The sequence below is a fragment of the Saccoglossus kowalevskii genome, chromosome 8 (assembly GCF_978046115.1).
Source record: "Saccoglossus kowalevskii chromosome 8, keSacKowa6.1, whole genome shotgun sequence".
In the NCBI taxonomy this organism is placed as follows: Eukaryota; Metazoa; Hemichordata; class Enteropneusta; family Harrimaniidae; genus Saccoglossus; species Saccoglossus kowalevskii.
The window spans coordinates 12,917,443-12,924,328 of NC_140648.1; the positions used below are offsets into that span (position 1 = coordinate 12,917,443).

Genomic DNA, 6,886 nt, shown 5'->3' on the forward strand with positions numbered 1-6,886 from the left:
GCCCGCACATTGTGGGTCCCCGGTACATGTTGAGCCGTTAGTTCCACATCGTTGGTGGCGCACCACTCCAGGATGCGGATCGCTTCGCGATTCGGACTTCGTCCCCCCTCGTTTTGGAGGTAGGCGACTACTGTTGAGTTGTCCGTCCTGAGTAACACTGACTGAATTCTTATCATTGATAAAAAGCCATGTAGCAATTGGCTCACTGCCCATATTTCCAATGTGTTTATGTGGCGCTTGGCCTGGTTGCTGTTCCACCGGACTGACGCTCTTTTTTTGCATGCAATGCCCCCCACCCCACCCCGTGGTGGAGGCATCGGTCGTGACTGTGACCCTCGGTACCTGTTTGTGGAAGGCCACACCCACATTCAAATTGGCTGTTTGTGTCCACCATTGCAGCGACTGCTGGCATTCTGGTGACAGGCGCACCGTCTTGTCGAGGTCGGTGTTGTGCCGTCGGTTGTCCATTTCTCCCCCCGCATCCAAGACTAACCGCTGAAGCAGTTGGGATCGCCATGCAGCTTGGGGTACTAAGCCTCTCATTGACGTCATCATACCTAGGAGCGACATCCATTGCCTGAGTGTCGCCTCCCGTTGACGTACCAACTGATCTCTTAGTTCGTTGAACTTGGCTGTTCGATGGTTTGCCGGGCAAAATTTTCCCCGTTGAGAATCTATTATCATACCCAGAAATGCCAATTTCTGTGTTGGTACCAACTGAGATTTTTCCATGTTGACTAGGAAACCCAGGCGCTGTAGGCAATGAATCGTCAGTCTCATTGACTGCTCGAGTTGTGATTTCTGCCCACTCTTTATTAGCCAGACGTCGATGTATGGGCTCACATCGGCCGCTTGTTTGTGCAGTACTGCTACTACAGTTTGCAATATTTTCGTGAACACCATTGGAGATGTGGTCAGACCGAACGAGAGGGACATGTATTCGTATGTTACCCCGTCGACCAAAAACCTCAATAATTTTCTGCTCTCTGGGTGCATGGGGATATGCAGGTATGCATCCGATAGATCGAGGGATGCCATCCAATCGTCCTGTTGTACTGACGCCCTCACTTGAGCCGGTGTCAGCATTTTGAACTGTTGCTTGGCAACGCTGTTGTTTAACCTCTTGAGGTCGAGGACTAACCTGTGACCCCCTGATGCTTTCTTTACCGCAAATAAACGCTGTCGTGGGGTTTGGTTACTATCTGTATCACCCCCTTGTCTAGTAGCGCTTGAATCCCGTTCTGGAGTATTATTTTGGTAGAGTGTTGTATCGAAGACGAGTCGATCATTATCTCTGTATTGGGTTTGTTCAATAGTGGAATTTTGTAGCCGTTCGTAACGACTGATAGAGCAAATTTGTCCACAATTATTTCTCTCCAGTAATTTATGCATTTCTGCAGTCGCAGTGCGACTGGCGTTGTAGTTGAGGGCTGTGTCGTTTGTGTTCTTGCCGCACCTGGCAATTTTGACATTGGTGTCGTGTGTATTTGTGATTCTTTTCCACCCGTCGTCCGACTTCCTAGTCTTGGACAGGGATTGTTTTTATTATTTGTTGAGACGATACGGGATTCCTTGAACTTACCTGCCCGTATGTCCTTTTGTTTGTTGCTACCCTTGATCGATTCGTATCGACTTCCGGGTTACTTATTCGCTGCATTGAGGTCTTTCGCCAGTTTACCCCCCTGGCTATAGTTGACCCAATGATGTCAATTCTTGAACTGCAGCCTTTTGTCGTCTTGTGTCGACTACCGGGCTGAGTATTGACTTTTCCTTTTTTGGCCCTTGATTGCATTGAAGTCTTTTGCCCACGGTTAGTTGACTTAATGCTGTCAATTCTTGAACTGCAGCCTTTTGCCGTCTCATGTCGGCTACCGGGCTGAGTATTGACTTTTCCTGTACAACAACTTTTTTTCCGGCTCGTGCCAGTTACTGGGTTGTGCAAGGTATCCTTGTGGTGTTTTGCAAGCAATACTGGGCCTACGACTCCCCCGGGAGACGAGGCCCAACGCTTGTTTGTGGCTTGGTGTGGTTTTGGTTTGTAGTGGGTTGTAAAGACTCTGAGACCAGTATACATTTCCTTTGCTTTATTACTATATCCTTTTGATGACAACTTTTTTTCACACAATAATTGCCAGGAACGATATCCATAACAACCACCTCTTTTGCCACTTGATTTATTATAAGCATAAGAGTTCTTAACAAAAGGTTTCTTATCACTATTGTTATTGTTATTATAACCGCGACCTCTGCCCCTGCCTCTGCCGGAGGCCGTGTCACATGGACGCCCGCTGTATTGACTGGTATCACGGCGGTTAGTGTAATTATCCACGGGGGGTTGGTCGATGAACGGCGGTTATAATCCTCACCTTATTATCCTTTGGCGGTTACTCGCTGCTTCTGGTCGACGAGTGTAGACACACACTTTTCCAGATTTTGAGCGGCTCTGCGGTTAGCGTTATCCCCTGCTTCGTGGATAAACTCCTTCAATCGGCCGTCAAAAAGCTTGTCGCCACGTAAATCCACCATAGACATGCATCTCTTCATATCAGCCGATACTCCGTGAAGTTTCGATGCATTGATCACAGCGAGGCGGCGATGATGGGCACACGTGGTACGTATTGCTATATTCCAAAACAACACGTCACTTTCCACAGCCAGTCGCGCGTTTCTCAAGACTTGTAAATCCACGTACGCTGTTACAGGGTCGCTGATTCCTTGCTGTAATTTCGCCAGAATAAGATCCATTGCGATGCCGTACCATTCTCCAGCGCTCAAGGCGGAAGTAGTATCACACACAAACCGCTCAATCTTTTCCATCATAGGTGGTGGCCATACTGCGTCAACGGTGCTACGGTTAGACCTGATCCCCATTTTGGAGAGCTTGCTTGGATCGACGAATTCCCCGGCCTCGTGCTCCAACACAGGCATTTGCATCGCGTATGGCCGCTCCAGGTCATACGTTTCCAATTCAGGCACAGGTATTTCCTCCTTGGGTGGCATAATTTTCCCGTAGCGGCGTTCAGCTGTACCAAAGAATTTCTTCTTCAGGAAATCGGAGCTATCCATACAACCTTTAGATAAATCCCCTTCCTTGTCGTTGATATCCCAGTTTCCACCAGAGACCACACGTTGGGCCACCATACCAGTACTGACAACTCGAGGACCCCATGGTAATGACCCCTCGTCGACAGGAATGGCGACCGCCATTAAATTAGCAGCTGTCAAATCGGCCTTGCGTTGCGGCATGTGGAACCATTTCTTAACCAAGAGAACACCCTTTTTCACTGCCGCGTCACGTCTTTTGGCGATGGGCACATCTTCCAGGTCTTTGTCTGCATATTTCGCTGCTCTATCCACCGTTGCCATCGGTTGAGCTGCCCTGGTGGGTGGTAAACCAACTCCCTTGTAAGCATTTTCCACCGCCAATCTAACCTTCGTAGTGAACAACACGTTGTGGGGATCGATGTCGTCCTCCGTTAGTTGTTCTTCATCCATTTGCAGCACTAAACGTCGGGCTTCCTCCGTTTCTCTTTCAAGACGTGCTAACTTGTCTAACGCTTCCTCCCGCTTGGCCCTCTTGCTGGGTGGCGAATCTGCTAAAGCCACCGAGTCCTGACCAGGTGACCGCATGGCTGTATTCCCGCCACTCGCCCCGGGTTCATCGGGGTCTGTGACGTCTTCCGTTTCCATCTGGGTAGCCATCTTGAAATTTGTGTACGTCGGCTTGACAGAAGCGACGGACCACAGAAATAGTAGTAGCTCTTACGTTGAAACGTTAACACACGTAGGCACTAAACCGCAAGGTTTGTACCAACTAGATTTGACGAAATTGTCGGATAATGACCGGAGGGTCTAACACTCCTTCTCCGGAGATGGTCTAAATACTGAATGATTAGGCAAGGAACTGAGCGGCGACTTGTAGGGTCGGTTTGGGTAACAGGCCCCCTAGTTCCTTGATTTTTTTAATGACCAATGGAGGTTCCGGTTAAATACGAAACTCAATTATACATAAAGTGCATTCCACTTATGTAAAACAGGTAAGTATGCTTTTACCTAGTAAATTCATGGTTGACCATCAAATACACTGGTCATATGAACCAAGTTGTGTTGATGATCCTTGGGATGAGTACTCTTCAATTGTGTTTGTGTCATGACAAAGTTTGCTAATTTCAGGAAATGTTTATCATTTTTTTTCTAAAACTACTGCTCTGATTTAGTTCATATTCGGTGTACATGTTTTTGGCACGAGTACTTGCTGTTAGTGTCATATCAAAAGATATATATTTGATAATTTTCATTGTCTTACGTAATATTTTGGGACATTATATATGAAACCCTATGATACAGCAAAAGTATTTCTCACATTGCCCCCACCAGTATAACAAAAGCACACACAAAATATAAAAGCCATCTGACTTGTGGTATAACAGACCGTCAATGATACAGACAGTCCATTCCGCTCAATTAGGTAGAGCTAAAGAAAGAAATAGATGTAGAAGATGCAAAAATGTTATGAAGAAGAAAAGCCAGAAATGATGGTTTAGATGATTTAGAATTTCTGGATGAGTTAAAAGAAAATATATTTACTCACCTCACTGTGGGGTTCAAAAGCTTCTCTTGCGATAGTGCTGTTGGAATTAGCAATGGACAATAAACCACTGACCCATAGCTGGTTAGGTGTGAAATTACTAGCTGTTCTTATAGAATGTGCGTTCCATCCCTGACAGAAAAGATCTAATGAACGGTTTATTCTGGGTGTGTAAATATAATTCAGACAAAATATGTTCATCTCATTACTGGGATCCAGTAGTTTCTGATCTTCTAAATAATAGAATAAATTATAAAACACATAAACACAGCCTGAGAACATGTCTCGCCATAGTCTCTCTATACGCTGGTTGTGAGTACTACGACCAGCAATATGACTTCCCCTGTTTGGCCCTCTTTCAGGATGCATCAACATATACATCTACATTCTCTAGACCTTTATCAGATCTAACCCTCGAAGGTAGACCTTAATTTCCAACTGCTTCTACAAATACTGTAAACACTGTGGAAGCTCTATTATTGGTAGAACAATGAAGATACATAATTCTTCGGCTATATCCATCAATGCCTCCATGTATTACAAAACGCCACCTACAATAAAAAAATAATATGTCTACTAATAAATATGCAAGATTCTACAATTGTTACTGTAATCTGACTCAAGAATCATTCATGTTTCAATTTTATAACCTTCAAAATCAATTGAATATGCAGCATGTAGTGTACAGAATTAAGGGGTTACAGTAGTTTCCAGGAGGAACAAATACACAGAGATGACACCAGTAAACACATACATGCAGAGTAGAGATGGCACCAGTAAACACATACATGTAGAGAGTAGAGATGACGCCAGTAAACACATACATGCAGAGAGTAGAGATGACACCAGTAAACACATACATGTAGAGAGTAGAGATGACACCAGTAAACACATACATGCAGAGAGTAGAGATGACACCAGTAAACAAATACATGTGGAGTAGAGATGACACCAGTAAACACATACATGTAGAGTAGAGATGACACCAGTGAACACATGTAGGTTAGAGATGACACCAGTTAACACACACATGTAGAGAGTAGAGATGACACCAGTAAACACATGCATGTAGAGATGACACCAGTAAACACATACATGTAAAGATGACACCAGTAAACACATACAGGTTAGAGATGACACCAGTAAACACATACAGGTTAGGGATGACACCAGTAAACACATACAGATTAGAGATGACACCAGTAAACACACACAGGTTAGAGATGACACCAGTAAACACATACAGGTTAGAGATGACACCAGTAAACCACATACATGTAGAGTAGAGATGACACCAGTGAACACATGTAGGTTAGAGAGGGCACCAGTAAACACATACAGGTTAGGGATGACACCAGTAAACACATGTAGGTTAGAGATGACCCCAGTTAACACACACATGTAGAGAGTAGAGATGACACCAGTAACACATACATGTAGAGATGACACCAGTAAACTACATACATGTAGAGATGACACCAGTAAACACATGTAGGTTAGAGATGACACCAGTAAACACATACAGGCTAGAGATGACACCAGTAAACACATACATGTAGAGAGTACAGATGACACCAGTAAACTACATACATGTAGAGATGACACCAGTAAACTACATACATGTAGAGATGACACTAGTAAACACATACAGGTTAGGGATGACACCAGTAAACACATGTAGGTTAGAGATGACCCCAGTTAACACACACATGTAGAGAGTAGAGATGACACCAGTAACACATACATGTAGAGATGACACCAGTAAACTACATACATGTAGAGATGACACCAGTAAACCACATACATGTAGAGTAGAGATGACACCAGTAAACCACATACATATGGAGAGTAGAGATGACACCAGTAAACACATGTAGGTTAGAGATGACGCCAGTTAACACACACATGTAGAGAGTAGAGATGACACCAGTAACACATACATGTAGAGATGACACCAGTAAACACATACATGAAGAGAGTAGAGATGACACCAGTAAACACGTACAAGAAGAGAGTAGAGTTGACACCAGTAAACACATACATGCAGAGATGACACCAGTAAACACATACATGCAGAGATGACACCAGTAAACCACATACATGTAGAGATGACACCAGTAAACACATACGTTGTGTACAGAGATGACACCAGTAAACATGTACATGTAGAGATGACACCAGTAAACACATACATGTAGAGAGTAGAGATGACACCAGTAAACCACATACATGTAGAGATGACACCAGTAAACACATACGTTGTGTACAGAGATGACACCAGTAAACACATGTGTGTAC

At 44.3% G+C, this 6,886-nt stretch overlaps 1 pseudogene; it reads right to left on the minus strand.

Annotated features, from left to right (window-relative positions):
• Nucleotides 1-4,336: 4,336 nt before the first annotated feature.
• Nucleotides 4,337-5,090, minus strand: LOC146739317 (uncharacterized; annotated as a pseudogene).
• Nucleotides 5,091-6,886: the final 1,796 nt, after the last annotated feature.